The following is a 19,269-nucleotide window of genomic DNA, read 5'->3' as shown; positions in this document are numbered from 1 at the left end:
CATATAATTTTAGAGTTGGGAGGAATCTTGGAAAGCATCTAGTCCAGCCCTCTTGTATTAACTAGGGTTCTAGTTTGCAAACAACAGAAATCATTTCTAGTTGAACTTTGCAGTAGAAAGATTTTGTTGAAAGATATTTGGGTAGCTTACAGAATTACCTACAGAACCAGCTCAGAAAATGGCTGGGAATAACAGAGGCTGGGAAGATTAGAAAGAGCCAAGACAGTAACCCAACTCCCTCTACAGAATCATCCCAGTGAGTCCAACCACTGACCATTAGATGCCCTGCTTGCACCTCCTCCTCTGCTGTCTCTGGACTGTGGACGTCACTGTTAGCAACGTGCCTCTGTTCAGATTCCTACCAGACTGCCACTAACCATGGCCTTAACAGAATCTCCACAGGCCTTGCTTCTTTGCATCACTGGCTTCTAAGTGAAGCTTGTGGTGGGCTGAGCTCAGGTCAGATGCTCACGCTGTAGCTGCAGAGGAGGCTGGGAAAGCAAGTATCTGGCATCAGCTTACAGTGGGGATTTCTTCAAAAGAGTAAGGGGGCGCAGAAGCTGAGAAAAAAAAAAATGTCTCTTACAGTCATAACTTTAACTGGCAAAATCAACATCAACAAAATCAACAAAATCACCAACCCTTCTTTCTATACTTAAACTACCCAAAAGTTCCCTTCTACCTAACATTGTGTAATTTTACCTTTTCCAACCCAAAACATGCTTACCTCATTCCTAAAGGGAATCAACTCAAAGTCTCATTTATTATAACATCCAGCCCTAAATTTAATATCTACAGGTGATATCTTTTTGCCCTATCATTCTCTAGTCTGTAATGATCAATCTTGATATTCCATGACCTGTGAACTGAATTTTAAAGTTTACTACCAATAAACATATCTCATGTAAAATTGTAAGGAAAAGAGAGGTGAAGGAAGCAGACAGAAAATTAGTTTAAATAAATATATATATATACACATATATTTATACACATTGTATGTATATAGATATGTATGTGTGTGTATGTATATGGCAGATCAAGGATGAACGCCTTCCTTTGGTAAATGGTTAAGATCACAATTCAAATTTATAATTTTTCTTCTCTATTATGCATTACATGTGTCCTTTCCTTTTAGCCAGCATCTTGGTTGTGTGAGATTCTTTACCTAGTGGGTCAACCTATTCTGGCTTGTATAGGGTGACTTTTACCACTGGCCACGTGATACCAGAAAGTATCCTGGGAATTCCTTGGATTCCCTCTACTTCTCCCTGCCTCTATTAAATAATAACAGTCCTACTTCTCTTTGATAGGTCACTTTTTCCAGCAAGCACTGTAACCTCCTTTTCTACCTGTTTACTTACTGTTATTATAAACCCCCTAAAGCAAATACTTACATCAGCTCCTAATTCAATGTTACTGTTGTTGTCATCCTGGTGGAAGTATTAGAAGCTAAAATGAACAGAGCCTAGAATCTCAGGAGTGGGAATCAGAAATTTTGCAAATGGGTCTTTAGGGTTTGTAGTGAAAAGCACCATTCCCACTTGTACTTTTTGGTCCACCTATGTTCATATACTGGCCATGCTGAGAAATAGCACCATATATTGGTCACTACTTCAGAGCAAAACCACCTCCTATAAAATAGCACCCAAACTCACAAAATATTAGTCCCCAGCTCATGATGTATCTGAGTCATCAATAGGCCATTCCTCTGTTTTATAAGGATGGCAGCATATGGGATGCAGCCTGTTGTCTTACATCTTACAGAGTGAAGGGAGTTCCTTAGGATGAAGCAACATCCTGTGGGATACTGAGTGCACAGATGGTGCAAACATGTTGTATAAGGAGAGAAAATCCAAATTGTTTTTCTGCCTTTCCCATGATAGAACAGGTGTGATATAATGTACCAGCTAACACCAGCTAATTCCCCGGGTGTGTTATATACCCTGTCAAGGGCTCAGAGTGGCAGTAGCCAGATCAGTCTTCATAAGGGCAAATCCATGTAGTTGAGCAACATGTAGTTTCTGTTTGCACCACTGGGGGCATTTTATCATGAGCCCATTGAGCAAGTACCAGGCTTCTGGAGAAGAAGATCGATACACACATAGCACATCATCTCTTCCACCTAATTCTTTTAAATCACCTCCATAAGTTATTTCTACCCAACTCCATCAGATCCACCCGTATAATCTGTCTGAGTCTTCCTGTCACAAATCCTCCAATCATATTCGTTCCATGTCCCTAACCAGCTGGCCCAAACATGAACTATTTTCCACAAAATGTTATTTTTTTTTTCACAAAATGTTATTAATTCATCATTTATTCATTGACTCAAAAAGTATCTATTGAGTCTCTAATATGTGGCAGTCACTAATCCTTTAGCTCAGGTAAAGTGGACATTGAGATGTTCCTCTTAAAATTATACTCAAATGAAAATTTCCCTTCTTTACCACCTCTCAGGACACCTCGGAGCAGGGCTATCCACCAAAGCGGTCTACTTGTGTCTGGTTCCTTTTTTTTTCTCCCCCAGTCGGTTCGTCATTGAGAATGTCCCACAGGCCATAGTTGTGGGTTGAGGGAAGGATGTCAGTTGGAAGGAGAGAAAGCCGCCTGTTTGGGCAAATTACTTGTGTCTTCAGGTCATGCTCAAGCCCAATGCACTTTTGTTTCATTAGTCTGTGCTGCAAACCACTCCCAGCTTTATGGCCAGGGGGCTCAGATAATACCCAGGTTATTATGAGTAGCTAGTCTCATTGTCATCTGGTGTCTTAAAGTCAAAAGTCCAATTGATACCTATAAAATAGAGATAAAAAATAATACCTGGTTGTTGAGAGGAATAAATAAGTTAAAACATAGAAGCATTTACTACAGTGCCTATTACATTGTACCTGCTTGACCGACAATAGTTATCATAATAATTACCAGGGTCCAATAGTAAGCCAAGAGCTATTTCTCAAAAGAAAAAGCATAACTTGCAAAGAAATCATGAGCGTGCCACTGAATCCTGAGGGTTTCTTTGATACAAAAACCTATAAAAGTTTTTGGCAGGCTCTGCAGAACATTCTGGTCATCCAGAATACACCAGTGCACCAGTGAATCCACAGTGTCATAGGGCCAAGTGGCATTGCTGTCTGCACTGTGGCTTAGACCAGCTGGACAGTTTTCTCTTGCTCTGGCCACTGTTCAAAACTGCTAGCTTTTCAGGTCACCCACTAAACTGAATGGTGAGGCATTCCCAAATGCTGACTTTGCTGCCTTCAAAATCCAAAGAGTATTGCCCAACATTGTGATTTTTTTTTTTTAAGTGGGAAAGAGTACCATGTGTCTTTCACTTTGAACCTGGAGTAAGAGGGTCTATACTGAAATCCCTACATTACCACTTCCTGTATCTGTGACCTTTGGAAAGTTGCTTACCTCTCTGAACACCCCCACACGGTTGTTAGCAGAATTAAAGGAATGACATCTATAAAGCACTCATATTAAAATACACTCGGTAATGTTAGTTCCTCTCCATACCCTCCTCCTTATCTGTCATGTTTAGCCAGCTGTCTCCTGGCTTTGCCACATGGATGTCTCACTGGCGCTTCAAATTCTCCATGCTCCAGATGGAGCTACTCATCACCCCTTCCACCTGTTCTTCTTCCAGTGTTTCCTTTTCGTAAATGACTCACCCCGCTCACCCTACTGCCCAGTCAGAAGCCCAGGGGACTCCTCCTTCTCTCACTCCCCACCGCCACCTCTCCCAGCCAAGGGCTTGGTAAATCCCATGAATTCACCTTTTCAATATTGAGCCTCTTTGCCATGCTGATCAGCCTACTATCATCTCTCACTTGAATTAGGGCTACAGCTTCTCCCTACATCAGCCTTGCCTGCTATGCAGACACATCCAGTCACAACATTCTGATACTGAAAACCCTTCAGTGGTTTGTCTTCACACTTCGGATAAAGTTCAGAATCCTTAATGTTGCTTACGAAATGAGCCATGGTCAGACTCTGTTTCATCTCTTATCTCCCACTGGACTCTTGCCCAACCCACTTCTCTCCAGACTACCACACTCTGTAAGTTCCTACAGGGCCTCAGGGTTTTTCTTGCCTCCACTGGCTCTTCAGACAGACTGTTTCTTCTACTGAGAACATTCTTGTGGCTAACTCCTACTTCTGCCTCATGTCTCTTCATGCTCAAATGTGACTTCCTCAGAGAGGTCTTTTCTGGTCCTTAGACAGGGTAGGTCTTGATATATATTCTCATGGTGCCTGTTGCAATAAACTATTGCTGGGCTTCCCTGGTGGCGCAGTGGTTAAGAATCCACCTGCCAGTGCAGGGGACACGGGTTCGAGCCCTGCTCCGGGAAGATCCCACATGCCGTGGAGCAACTAAGCCCGTGTGCCACAACTATTGAGCCTGCGCCCTAGAGCCCGCGAGCCACAACTACGGAAGCCCGTGCACCTAGAGCCCATGCTCCGCAACAAGAGAAGCCACTGCAATGAGAAGCCCATGCACCACAATGAAGAGTAGCCCCTGCTCGCTGCAACTAGAGAAAGCCCGCGTGCAGCAACAAAGACCCAATGCAGCCAAAAATAAAATTAAATAAATAAATAAATAGATAAATTAAAAAAAAAAATAAACTATTGCTGCCTTACAAACCACCCCATAACTTATTGGCATAAAACAACAACAATATTATTATTATTATTATTATTATTATTATTATTATTATTATTATACATATGGATCCATTGGCTCAGGAATTTGGACAGGGCCCAGAGAGGATGGCTTGTCTCTGCTTCATGATGTCTGGAGTCTCAGCTGGGAAGGTGTGAATGGATGGGAGTGACTTGAATGAGTGGGGCTGGAATAATCTGGTGACTTCTTTCATTTGGACTGGGATAACTAGAAAGTTAGGAATAGCTGGGAATTGTCAACTGGAGCTCTGCATGGTTTCTCCATGAGGCTTAACTTCTTCAAAGCACAGTGGGCTTAGGGGAGCTGAACTTCCTGGATGGTACCTCAGGGCTCCAGAAGCTCATCTTCCATCAAACAAGGCAGAAGCCTCATGACCTTTCATGACCTAGCCGTGGAAATCACATGGGCCCATCAAGGGAATTTAGGGAATTTGGGGACCCAAACTGTCAAAAGGAAGAGTATAAATGAATTTGTGATCATGTTTAAAGACCATCACTGTGGCCTATATCTGTAAAATCTCAACACCCATGTTTTAATTGTAATTATTTGTTAAATTTTTAATTTTTTCTAGCAAATTGTTAGTTTTATGAGAGTGAAATCTGTGTCTGTCTTCACCACCATACCCTCATATTTGGCACATTGGGGGGAACTCAATCTCAATAAATATTCATTAAGTGTAAGAATGAATATAACTAGAGTAAACTATACACTACTAGGCAAATGGTTGGGCCTGGTTTCATTGTAGATGAATGAGCCACACTTATCTTTGTTGTGGTTAAACTAGAGAAATAAGGAATGGCTTCACTCTTTTCGTTGCTTATATTTGTCTTTTTTTCCTTAACAAAGAAAAGAATGCCATCTCAAAATTGTCAAGCCTAAGTTTTAAAGGTCATGTATCTTAAAAGTAATATAGTTCAATGATTTTAATTTTTAGATCTCTTCTACTACCTCTCCACTAAGTGGTCATATATCCTAGGCATGTGTGTACGTACTTCTTGATACTAAACTTCCTATCTTCCAGGGCAGTCCATTTCATCTTTGGACAGATATTGGATTATTTTTTTCTTTTCCTCTTTTTATTTATTTATTTTTGGTAGTAAGCCCGGATCTGTCTCACTGGCTTCCATACATTAATCCTCCTGCTATTGCTTGAGACCATACGGAACAAGTCTGAACCTTCTTTTCCTTGACAACCATTTAAACATTAAGGATGGTTATGTATTTCTCTTCCCACATATCCATTCTCATCCCTGTAAGTGCTTTCTTTTATAAGCTGTTTTTGGAAGGGGTGTGCTTTCAACTCATTTGTCATTTATAGTGGAGGAAGGCTTAGGGGAAAACCCTTGCTGGCCAAAGGAGCGCACCATCATGATTCAACACATATCATAGTTCAGGGTCACTACGGAAGTATTATCAAAGGATATAAATTATTGTAAATAAAGGTTATTACTTAGGAAGTTGCCTGTATCAATATCTAATATACATTTGTTTAAATAAGACACATTCATATCTAGAAGCAAACTAATTTGATTGCACAGAAGTATTAACATGACATGGATCTGTCAAGGCAAAGGCCCTAGAGTGCAAAGACAGTAGGGGTGGCTTCCCTTGCAGAGGAAGCGAGGGAGACACTTCTCTCTAGTTCCAGGTGGAACCTGGGCTGATAGATCACGATTCTAGTTATGATTACCTACATTATGACTCTTCCCAACTACACTGATTACAAACTTGAAATGAGTCTTCCTACTTAGAGCAGTTCATGGCCTTCTTTAATCTTGAAGCTCTGGGAAGAGACTCCTATGGTCTGCTCAATGACGTAAGAGCACAGAGCTGGGAATTCCCTGGTGGTCCAGTGGTTAGGACTCTGTGCTTCCAATTCAGAGGGCCTGGGCTCAATCCTCAGTCGGGGAACTAAGATCTTGCAAGCCTCACAGCACAGACAAAAAAAAAAAAAAAGAGAGAGCACAGAACTGCTTTGACCTGTCATACCATCTAAAGGAGCCCCTTTCCTTCATCAAAGCCAAGTGGGGCAGCTAAAAGGCAACCAACACGAAGGTACAATTGTAAGTTTTCCCTTTCTTCTCTGGGTTTAGCCATACCTAGCCGTCTGTCTATTTTTCACATTGCTTACAAGCTAAGAAGTTTTTTTTTTTTTTACATTTTTAAGTGGTTGAAAAAAAAAAGAAGAAATCATGTTGTGTGGAAACTATATGAAATTTAAATTTCTGCGTCCATTAGCAAAGTTTTATTGGAACACAACCATGGCCATTCATTTGTCTATGACTGCTTTCGTACGCCATAGTGACACCTATGGTGTAACACAGAACACACACAGAAACTCTATGGCCCAGTGTGACAATGACAATGTGATACATACAATGACTGTATGGCCCACAGGCCTAAAGCATTTATCTGGATCTTTACAGAAGAAGTTTGCTAACCCCAGGTCTAACGGGATGGTGAAAGTGAGAGGCATTAATGCTGTTGCTTAAAAAAGCAAAAATTTTTTATACACTTGAGTTCTAGCCTTAAATAGCCTCCAGAATGACCTAACTGGAATGAAGGAAAGCTAAGAAAACTTGACATTTATCCAACCTAATGCACCATTCTCTCCTCTCATTGCATTCCTTTTTGTCTGTTCCCTTTGACAGTAAAGCACTTGGAGCTCTAGGTATGGTCTGATCCTCCTGCCAAAGCAGAGCAGAATTAAAAGCTTCTTCCCCAAGATAAACACATCAGTTAATTTTGCCCAAGGTGGCAAAGTATTTATGCATGTGTATATGAATCACTTTTTAAAATCCATATTGGACTAATCTTCCTTCTCTTTTTTCTCCACCTATTTCTTTAACTTTTAACTTCAATAAAATTTTAAGCTTAAAGAAGAGTTGCAAGAACAGTACAAAAAAATTCTACCTAGATTTATGGATTTTTAGTACTGTGCCCTATTTGCTCTATCATTTGTAATCTTGCTCTCTCAACACACACACACACACACACACACACACACACACACACACATACACACACACACACACATGCTGTGTTTTGCCATACTATTTAAAAGAAAGTTGCAGACATCATGACACCTCACCATTAAGTACTTTGGCATGAAATTGCTAAGAAAAAGGACAATTATGATATCTAAGAAAATGAACAATAATTCCATAATATCATCTAGCATCCAGTCCATATTCAAATTTCCCTGTCATAAGAATTTTTATAGCCTCCCCAACTAAAATAATATAACCACATGAAGAAAAAATTATTTCAAGTGACTTTTGAAAATAGTGCTCTGTACATCCTTATTTGGATGTATTCTAAGTGAAAAAGTGCTAGAAAGAAGTCCTAAACTTCATTCAGTGGGTTTAATATTAGTGGTAACATTGGTATTGTGAGCTTGAAATATTTTATATTTGTGGTAGGATAAAACATACAAGTGAATATTTTAATGTTAACCGGACTAAGACTCGGTGTACAAGAAAAGATACCTATATTAAATACGTGTTTGAGAGACTATAATATTAAATATAAAATTAAAATATCAGTGAGGACGTGTGATTTTTTTCTTTTCAAAATAAATGTTTCTTCCTCTGGAGAGCGTCACTGAACGCATCATTAGAAACAATGACATTTCAGTAGCAGTGAGCATACCTACTACCATTTAAATATGTGGTGCCCTTCCCTTCTGTCATCCCACTAGATGGGATCAGTAAACTTCTTCTGTCAAGGGCCAGATAAGAAAACTATTTCAGGCCTATAGGTCATACACTCTACGTACTAAATCATACAGTCTAGTATCTAAATCAATTTAGATATCGATTTCTAAATACCGTGTTCACCTAAAGGAACCAGGGCTAATTGGAGAAAAAAATAGCTGATTCGACTTTATAAGGTGAACTTAGGCAGTTTTATTGTGCCACCTGATAAATGTTGAAGAAATGATAGATTTGGAAAATGACCTTTTTCAATCCCTAATATAATAATTATTTCAGGCAGAGATCATCAATGAATAGTAAAGCCTTTGGATGGAAGTTTTTTGAGTAATAGGATATTTACACAGAGCCAAAATATCACTCCATGAATTACTTACTAAATGAAAAGAGGGAAAATATGTACCTTTACATACAATGAGGAGATCTGGCTATCACCAGCTTCATCAAGGGTACTAATTTAGCATCACTGATAGTTGAGTAGCCTGGCATTGATGAATAGGAAATACATCACCTTTGTGCCAAAGGTATTTTACTTCAATCCAACCAATTTTCTAGTCTAAGAATTGACATTTTTTAGAAGGAGACAGATTGTAATTATTTTAGTTTTTGTGGGCCACATGGTCTCTGTCACAACTACTCGACCCTGTACTTATAGCGGAAAGGAGCCATAGACACTATGTAAAAAAATGGGTGTGGCTGTGTGCCAATAAAACTTTATTTACAAAAATAAGCAAGGGATTGGATTTAGCCTCTGAGTTGTGGTTTGTTGACCCCTGTTTGAGACCTAACTTACAGGAAATTCAAGGGGAAGAGGAATAAAAGGAGATTATTAGATACCAAGAGGAAATAATCAGACAAATCCGAAAACGAGGGACATTCTACAAAACAGCTTCTTTAAATGCTTCGAAAAAGTCAGTGTCCTGGGAGAAAAAAGTGATGGGATTGTTCAGACTAAAATAAACTGGTGAGACATAAAAATCAGTCTCAGTGTGTGAACCTAGATAAAGTCCATCTTCTTTATACATGGTGCCACTAAACCCTGTCTCCCCATCCCTGTCTTGTGCAGATGATTGTTTGGACCAATGTGCAGAATCTTTCAATTATCCTTCTCCCTCCATCAGAATGATTTGCAATCACTACCAGAATGATTAGTTTGAGAGTTCTCAACTCTCTTGGGCAGCTTTTCAAAGCCTCATGACATAAAATCAAAACTATTTTTCTCTGAACTTTTGATTAAAATCATTAAGAAAGCAAGTTTATAAAGAGAGGGAAAGGCAGAGAAGAAAATGTCTATGCTTTATTCACCAATCTTTAATTGTCATCAGTCACAAGCTGGAGGTTTATATCATTTGACCCTTTTATTCCCAAATGAAAAAATTTGTTCTGAATAATAATTTAAGTGAATAACTATACTTTTACTAATAATTGTAATAAAATGATCATCCTTATTCACCTGCAATTTTCCTATAAGACAGAAAGAACTTGGAGTTAAAAATCTTGATTTATTTCAGAAAATGTCATCTAGAAGCACCTAGGATCTGTTATAGAAACTAATTTAAAATAACATATAAACTGAAAACTGGTCTTAATATCAACATATCTCTTTATTGAAACCATTTACAAGAAAGTTATTTTCCAAGCTTAAAGTATCATATACCTTCGAGCAAGCTAATGAAGTCAAGTAAGACCTCTTACAGACCAAGATATTTTTAAAAAAATTCATACCTCGCTGCCATGACCCTCTTCTATTCTCATAAAGCCTACACACAACTTCGCAGCAGACTTCTTTATGTTGGACTAATCTTTACCAGTCTGATTGTCCCTGCCTCTATTTTTCCACTCTAGTTTTGGTTTCCTCCCTTAAGAAGTCACCTTTGTGAGGACAGAGCTGTTTCGAAATCAAGTTTTGTTTGATTTCCCTCATCACGATGAAAGTTCCTCCTGCTTTTGTTCCTTGGAGGAGGAGATGTTCTTGAACTTTACAGTGGCTTTTCAGTTCTGCTTAACAAAGGGCGAAAGTTTGTGCTGCCAGTAACATACAAAATCATGCAAGATAAACTGAAACTCAGTTGACCATTTCTGCTGCTTCTATCCTACAAACCATGCTTATAGGATGATAGTTCTAAATGATTCTTTACAACCTATAAAAGAGATCTTGAGGCCACTACATGTATTTGCTTGAAGATATCAGCCAAAAAGTCCAGTGAAATCGAAGGTACCACTGGGAAAGAATGCAAAAGCATGAACTGGCACGTGTATAAGATTGTTGTAAATTTGCATTTGGGGGACTGCATGATTCCTAGTGTGATTCAGAAAATGACAAATATAAGGGCCATGAAGTTGGGCCGTGATTATAGAGGGCCAGAGTTGATGGACTGAGCCAGGATGCAAACACAGTGGTACAAACACAGTGGTGATGTTATTTGAAACCCATTGAGCTACTTTATAAATTTAATAATTATTATTGAATGCCTACTGTCTTGGCATAGAGTAGTGAACAAAGAAGACACAGTCTCTGTTTTCAAGGACCTGACAGTCTAATGGGGAATTCAAGCATTCTTCATGAAGGCAAGCAGCTGTACTATGGAAACATTTGGGAGCAGCACCTAAACCACCAGGTAGAGGGTGGCAGAGGGAAGTCAGGAAGTCTTCATGGTGGAAAGAAAACATCTTCCAGAAATGGGAAATGTCAACTGCCAAATTTCTATGGCAGTTTAAGGAACTAAAAATAATTTAGAATAGTTGAAGCATACAATTTGCGGTGGGTTGGGGAAAGTTTGTGGTGAGAGAAGATATGGGATAAGTAGAGGCCAAATTATGGAAATCCTTGGAAGTCTTAAATCTTGTGGGATTTAAGTAGGGTAAACTCTCTTTTAATTACTTGATTAATTATAATTAATTGCATTAAACAATTAGTGAATACATTTAGTGGTTTATATACTTTCTATTTCCAAAAGGATTTTAATGCATGCATAGAGATTCAACAAATTCCAGGATACTAGAAGAACCTTACATAGAAACTATATCTACCATGAGAGTGGTAGTAAAAACTAAGGAAGTAATTACCCTAGGAGGTTGCACATATAAATACATGAGTGAGTTCAAAATGGAATTAGACATACAAATGGACCTAGTGGATTATTAAGGGAAGTTGTTTATTTGAGCCCCTCACATGCCCTCCCACAAAAGGACCTCATTGACATGATCAGAAACCGAGATTCAGATATAATGTTTCTTTGGTCTGATTCGGTATTACATGTCTTAGGTATTTATATCCTTATCCCTTAATTATACATGCCTATCTATTTGGGTTAGCCTTAGTAAATATGACCTTCAATTGAGCTTAGAACTTTGAAGAATATTTAGAAAGCTAAAGTCCATATCTACTTGTGGGGAAAATACAGACATCCCACCTTCCATTGAGTGCCTTTTGGGGTAACTTTTTAGTAATAAGACTCTCTATCTTTAATTTAAGCTTCTGTGGGATCATTGATTAAAATGGCTGATTAAAAACAACTTTAGGAGAAAAAAACCCTTAAGATAATTTTCTCTTACTGAATTCTTGTAAAGTTCTCTCTATAAAGTGCTGTAAGTTGAATCCCTCTTGACTTATCCTGAGTGGAAACAGAGAACAATGACACCTCTGTATAAAATTCCCAATCAGTCTCCAGGATCACTTTCAGTTTCCCATTAGCCTTATCATTGCCATATAAGGAGTCTTACTTTCTTTAGATTTTCCTGAGTCAGTTTCCTGATCCTTTAATAACGTTTGCTGACCTCCTCCTGAATTCCCTCCTAAGAATTCAAGTATTGATTCTAAGACATTTAATGATCTCCCTTTCTACTGTTTTAGTAGATACAGAGCTGGGCTTAAATTGTAGTTATTTTAAGTTAAAGTTAGCCAATCAGAAATAACCATACAGCTGTTATATAGTACACACAGATATGCACACACAAACACAAACACAGAACACAAACACTGATGCAAACACACATCAGGGTAGGGTCTAAGAGACAATGTGAGTAAAAGGGGATTTTGAGTACAGAAACTTTAGATATAAAATCTCTTTAAAGGAATTACTGACTTCATCTTAGAGAGGAAAGCCAATAAATAAAGTAACAACTCAGACTGAACATTATTCAGGTGAGTTATTTGGTATAGATTCTTCTTCCAAAGGCCTTGATTTGGGAGGTGTTAGACCATGTTGAAAGGAAAGCAGATTGGAGGGAATTGTCAAATAGGGAATTTCACATGACCGTACCGTACTTTTGTGTTTTTTCATCTTAATACTAAGTGGGTTCCCAGCAATAATGTACTGGTAAATATTTAACAACTGGCTGGGGGTGGGAGGAGAAGATGGGGGTAAGCCCTGATTTGTAGTGTTTGAGGATTTCTGGGGTATAGATCCTCCCCCATGGCTTATTTCAAATGACCAACGTGATATCACTGAACAGAGTTGGGAAGAAATATGCCATTACACACCATTATATTTCTACCATATAGATACAATAGCTGTAAATAACCCCAAGAGCCTAGATAATAGTAATTAGACAATGATGAGTTTTGAGTATTTTTACCTTAGTTTTTAAATACAGTCTATTTCATTTTAACTTTATGTAATTTAATGCTTATTAATGGCTGTGTTTAACAACTAGCTTGCAAAGATCCTGAAAGTTTAGCAGTCGGCTCTCCAGCTGGTGTGAGGCAGCTCTAGCACTTGACTAAGGTTCTTAGGCACCCCCGCAGAGGAAAGAAATCATATGACTAAGTCCCATGAAGCGATCACTGTGACTCCCTACCGACTGATATGGAATTGCCTGTGAACAGACCTGCCGGGCCCTATCAGCTGAGCTGCCTCCCCTGTAAACTCTCCCGCAATTCAGTAGTGAGGTTCTAATCTCATGCACCCACCAGGCACTCTGCACTTGTTCTGGCTTGGATGGTGAGTTTGAAGAAAAGTGGAAGGTGTCCAGAAACTTGGGTGTCTTAAGTAGAAGACCGAAGAAGCTGGGTGTGGAGGTAGTGTTTCCACCTGATCTTCCTATTAATACTGGCAGCTTTGGAAGCAAAGTTAAACAGAAAAAAATTCTCAGGATATACTGTATATGATCTTTTAAAAATGGTTTCCTGGGTGGTCTATGACCAGAAAAAGAGGCTCTGAGCTAGGGACAAAGGATAGTTCTCAAAGATGGAGAAAGTATTTTTGACAAGAGTTTTACAGTCCTAAAACGGGGGAGGGAGCGGTGCAGAGTATTATCCTAAATTTGAAGAGAAAAGGCAAAAAATCACAAGAGGATGAGAGAAAAATCTTGGGGATAAGTGAGTGTTGCAGGTTGATGAATTGATTCCCAAGTGTATGACTGGAGGACTGATAATTATAGTGTAGAAATTAGGACCATAAACTTTGAAGTCAAGACGTTGGGTGTGGCTTCATGTGAAATTGTCAGACGTAGGAGGCACATCAAGTGTAGAAGACAATAGTATAAGCCAATGATTGTATTGAGGAAAGCAGAAAATGACAGGGGCGGTAGACTGTGTCTAAGAGCATTTGGAGAGTGGGAAAAGCATAATACATGTGCCTCAAATATAGAGAATAATCAAATAAAGCCTATGAACTGGAAATAACATTAAAGAGCAGAGATCAGATCATTTCTCCTACTTAGGGCTATATCTGGGCATCGATGGCCAGAAGCTGGAGAGGGGGTGTCTCCCAGGTTCCCATGAAGGGCAATGGAGTAATCTGATCCCAAGTGAGACAAACAGAGAGTGTAGTAGCCTGTGCGGAACTATCAAAGTGAGTTTAGGAGTAACCAGCAGGTGTTGGAACATACACAAATATCAGGAATCTGTGGCAGGAATTTTTTAAAAAGCTGATGAGCAGGAAGGGGATGGGATGCTGGAAGGAGAATAACATTACAGTCAGAAGAGGCCAAGCACACGGGGCCATTCAAAGTAAAACATCAAGTGGGCAATGGGCAAAACATTTGAAAGTAGGATAAGCACAGGCAGAAACAGGAAGGCATAAAGCAGTATGCAAGGGACTGATCACTCGAACAATTTTCTACTTTCTTGATGCTGGGTTTTCTATAGTTCCTGTGCAGCGAGCACCGATCCCAGCAAAGCAGGGTTTCCAAACTTTCAAGAGCAAAAACATCACCTGATGGGTATGTGAAAATATAGATCCCGGAATCCTACAACCAGCGATCCTAGGTCAGGTCCAGGAAAGCAACATTTTAAAAATAAGCACTGTTAAAGATTCCAGTGCAGTTGGTTTACCAACCACTTTCTGAGAAGTGCAGTAGTATAATTAATCCAGGGACCCTGCTGGTGAGACAGGTCTGGTAACATACTGTTACGCAGGCCCAGAGTTTCAGCATTCCCACCTGGTGAGCAAATGCTGACTCCTGTGAGAAGCAAGTTCATGGCCCAGCTGTGACAATTTGTTGCAGTTGCTTAGAAACATCTACTCCTTTTACTTGGTTCTGTAAAATATCTTTGAGTTGTAATGTGGCTGTTTTTCCATGGGTTTAATATTATATATCATTTCAAATCTTGTTTGGAAACAGGTAGGGTATAAATCCTAATTAAATTAAAAAATGCTGACACCCTCTCTCATATAATCAGAAGTGGAGTAATGCTCTTTAGATATTAGTTGAATAATAAGTTATTTTTTATACAGAATCTGTCCTGATAATGTATGTGAGAGAAACTTGAAAACTGTAAAGTTTTATACAAATGGTGATTTTTAAAAATATCGGCACTTTATATATACCAGAGAAGTGTGTATATTTATCTATTGTGTTCCTATAAAGGCTTCATATACTCAAACGTTGTTGTATTTATTACATTGTATTAACCGAAGGAGGAAAGTCTAAAAGTTTCCATCAAATACACCTAAAGAGAAGAATATATCACTTTGTCAGAATATTGTGGCTCTTCATTCTTTGTAGCTCTACCAAATCCCACAAACAGAGAGGATTATCAGTACTATCTGAGTGTGTGTGGGCTTGAAACCTTTAAATGTTTCCAAAAGAGCAAAGCTTTTTGATGCTTTTTTTTTTTTTTTTCAATACTGGGAGCTTTTGGTGCAAGTTAATCCTTATGATATGTCAGAGTATTGTCCCACAAACCACACCTTCCCAGGCGTCCGTGCAATGGACATAAATGATTTTATGTTGGACCAGGCTCAGGTTGGGTCTTCCTGTGGTGCATATGTAGCAATTGGCCTCTTTGCAGAAAGGCTTGTCTCCATCTGCAATTATGCCAAATTCTGCACGTGAACATTTTTATGCATAGAAATAGAACAGCCCAAGCAAGTCTTTCTACTTGAACCGAAGAATACGTGTAAGAGAGAAATGTTGGCTGTGCCTGGCCAAGGTGGTAAAATTATTTTCAAAACCAAGGATCCAGGCAGAAGATAGATTTATTGATGTGACAGCCTTCAGGGAAACCAGAGACATGGCCTCAGAAAGATATATATTCAAAAGGAGGCCTCAGGGAATATTCTTGTCTTTTGAAATAATGGAGAATCTGGCAGAGAGGAGTTGTGACATCTGGGAGAGAACAATAAAGATTAAAATTTAGAGTCACTTGGAGAGAAAAATGTGAGTTGCCTTTCATATATGTGACAAGGTTGTCTGTATCTCTAAGACATTAGACTTGTGTAGACACTCAGCTTATAGCTTTTAGAGGAAATAAAATAGCCTTCTTTTTGCTATCCAGGCCATTGGATTGCCCAGTAGCTTGGGTTAGAGTAAATAATCTACCTTTGAGGAGCAAGATGCACACCCTTTTGTCATTTTAACATGGACTAAGTGGATTTTCCTGCGGGTTCACTGTTTGGGGGTTATGATTAGTCCCCTTGGGAAGACCAGGTCAGCCAGTTTTCTGAGCTCAATTACTGTGAAGTTCTTGTGATGGGAGGGAACTCTTCTTCCTAAGGAACCTCTCACGCTGTTGCTTTGTTCTCTGTGCAAAATTTGAACACACGAGACACAACCACCTCTCGGTGTCCTTGTTAGCTGTGTCTAGATGGGCCAACACTGGGCCATTGCAACGTTTATTAAAATACAGTTTCATAAAAGTTAATTATCTATTGTGTTTACACCACCAACTTACTTAGGAAACTGCCCTACTTCTCTTCAGCCTCTCCACCCTTTTCCCAGCTGCTCCCCAAGTTTGGGATTCAATTGCAATTCTGATATACTGTTAAATTGTACGAATTGTGCGTTTTTTGTAAGCCTGCTTTATTGTACTTCTTTGGTCCATGACCCTCCTCTAGGAATTTCTCCATTTCCTTTGAAAGGCTTCCAAAGAGAAGTCCCATGGAATACGGGTGTGGACATCTTTAATTTAATGTAGGAAAGGAAAATACAGGGCTTCTGGAGATTTATTTCTGCCCATACCTAAATAATGCTGTTGAAATTATAGGTCTCCTTTAAAAGAGGTCCTAAGAGTCAGGAACCTAGGTATTATTTGTAAATCTCTGTCCAGTTTATTATTTTATCTTTTCCAATAAAGTTGGTTTCCTATCAGTTTAGTCAATAATACTATTTTCAACTTTGTTTATCTGCTTGGGCTCTGGAGGAAACCACACATCTCTCTCTCTTGGCCTCAAGTAATAGCCTTTCTAGAACATAAGCTTTGACCTCTCACCTGAAAAACTGCAGTGTAGGGAACAAAGCTCTTGAAGGTGCCCTAGGGACCGGCCCTGTGCTCCCAGATCCAAATGCCAGTGTTCACTTGGCAGGACTGTAGGGGGCGCTGCTTTGTGGAGGTGTCTGTCTCTAAAGGAATAAGGAACAAAGATTCCAGAGCTCACATAGGGAGGCTGAACTCTGAGAGAAAGGAGACTGCTAAGAGAGGCGAGCCTTGGCAGGAAGTCACCTGAGAAGCTAGTTGAAACTTGAAGGGGGAAACTCCAGCTGCAGCAGGAATAAATCACCATTTGAGGGACTGAGCAAAGGAAAAGAGGCGCTAGAAATGTCACATCCAAAACGAAATATATTTTATCATTTGTTTTTTAAAAAATATACTTTAAATGCCTAACCAAAAAATTTTGGTAAAGAAAATATTTTATAATGTTTGTATGGGGGGTGGGTGTGGATTAGAAGAGTGGTGTGGATTAAAAAAAAAAAAGGCAAAAAGAAAGGAAACAAACCCACCCAAAGATATTTTTGAAAGTAACCTTTCTGCTACACTGATTTTTTTTTTTTTTTTAACCTCAAATGTTGAAGAGGCTATTTGTGAAGCCTCTTTGCTGATCTTTTCCTAGGCTGAAAGAAAATCAGGGTTTACTTCATTGCCGTGGGTGGCTGAATCACTATAAAAATCTTTGGTCTTTTTGATGTTTGCTGTCTACAGAAGTTCTGAGAGACCTGGGAAGGAAGAAAGAGAATGTAAGGGGGATTTTCAACCAGTATTAGAGAAGGCAAGTTTTATTAATCTTATTTAATTAAATCATTTGTTTGAGGGAGAGGACTGGTTTCTTTTGTTGTCTCAATGCCATCCCATCACGACTTCTGAAGAAGAAAAACCAGTTCCATCATAACGATACAGGTGTCTATCCCTGGAAGAACGAGGACCAATTAAAATCAGAAGTTAAAAAGAGATAAAACCAGACTGAAATATTATGATTCGATAAGACAGTGGTATATTTTATTAGTGTGACTTTTCAAAGTTCCACACTAATGCAATGCCTCTTTCAGTATTTGTGATTCTGAAAACACTCTTAATTGAAATTAGGGTTGTCAGAAATTGTATGTATCTTCTAAGAATCCTTCAGAGGGAAAAAAAAAGCTCCAATAAAGCTAATCACCCATGCTTATCTTTTTCTTACCTTTAAATCATTTTTTTTTCTTTACAAACCTAAGTGGGAAGAATTTAAAGATAGCTTCTAATATTGTGAGATAAACCAACATAAGTTCCCTTTTTATACAGCGGATAAAATGATTATGTAGCATCTTAAAGATTTTTAAAATGCAATACATATAAATTGTGATGTTAAACTACCATAAACCATTTTTTATCTACTGTAAACCATTTGTGAGTTCAAGAGTCACTGTGCAAACTACCCAATTAGTGTTGAATGACAGATGTCTTTTCTTAGTGAACTCATATGATGGCAAATGGCAAGCTCCAGATACAGGCTCAAAAATCCAGATATAGGCTCTGCTCTTGTCTACTTGATAGGTGTTTCCAGCTGCTCTGGGCTTTTCCTATGTTTTGCAGAATATGATTTTTATACATTCATGTATGTGGCATTTAATATGAATACATTGAATAAATGAATGTAAGGAAGCAATTAGGCAAATAAATGCAGATTTGCCTGGGTAGCCTTTTAAATTTCAGTTCATAATAAATAATTCCTGCAAGCCAACATGTGATGATTCGTCCCTGTGCTGCCCCTCCGAAATCACAGTACCAGCAAGTCTGCTCCATGGATGTCATTTGAGTTTGCCTTTTAGCATCAATGGTTCCTGATTGTCCAAAGAAACTGGACACCTGATTTGTTTTCCAGTAATTCAACTTCTCTTCACTCCTTAAATGATTAAATACCTTTCAAAGGAATACCCACTGACTAATTTGACAGGCTTAATGGAGAAGTGTGTATTCAATTTATTCTTAACTTTTTATTTTATCAACTCCCATATCCTGTCATTTACCTTCTACTTAGGAAGTTCAATTGGGTGCTTTCCATAGCTTTAGAAATTCATTCATCATTCATTCTGTCTTTCATGTATTGGTGCATACCTTTTGTTTTAGGCCCTATTCTAGTTATCGGGGATACAAAGGCAATTAAGACATAGCCAGTATACTCAGGAAATGCAGTCTAACAGGAGCAACATGTGAAAACAAATAACTATAATACAAAC

At 38.8% G+C, this 19,269-nt stretch overlaps 1 protein-coding gene and 1 long non-coding RNA gene across 2 annotated transcripts in view; one reads left to right on the top strand and one right to left on the bottom strand.

The window, feature by feature from the left end:
- The window catches only part of CCDC148 (coiled-coil domain containing 148), a 265,733-nt gene that overhangs the window by 226,383 nt on the left and 20,081 nt on the right, over window positions 1-19,269 (top strand). The window lies entirely within an intron of this gene.
- Window positions 1,606-19,263, bottom strand: LOC309662467. Its single transcript, XR_014264712.1, has 2 exons — window positions 7,699-19,263; window positions 1,606-7,654 (listed from the first exon to the last, which is right to left on the bottom strand). It is a non-coding gene; the product is annotated as an uncharacterized lncRNA (long non-coding RNA).

This window comes from Balaenoptera physalus, assembly GCF_965194825.1.
Source record: "Balaenoptera physalus genome assembly, chromosome: 6".
Lineage (NCBI taxonomy): Eukaryota > Metazoa > Chordata > Mammalia > Artiodactyla > Balaenopteridae > Balaenoptera > Balaenoptera physalus.
This window is presented reverse-complemented; position numbering and strand designations above follow the sequence as displayed.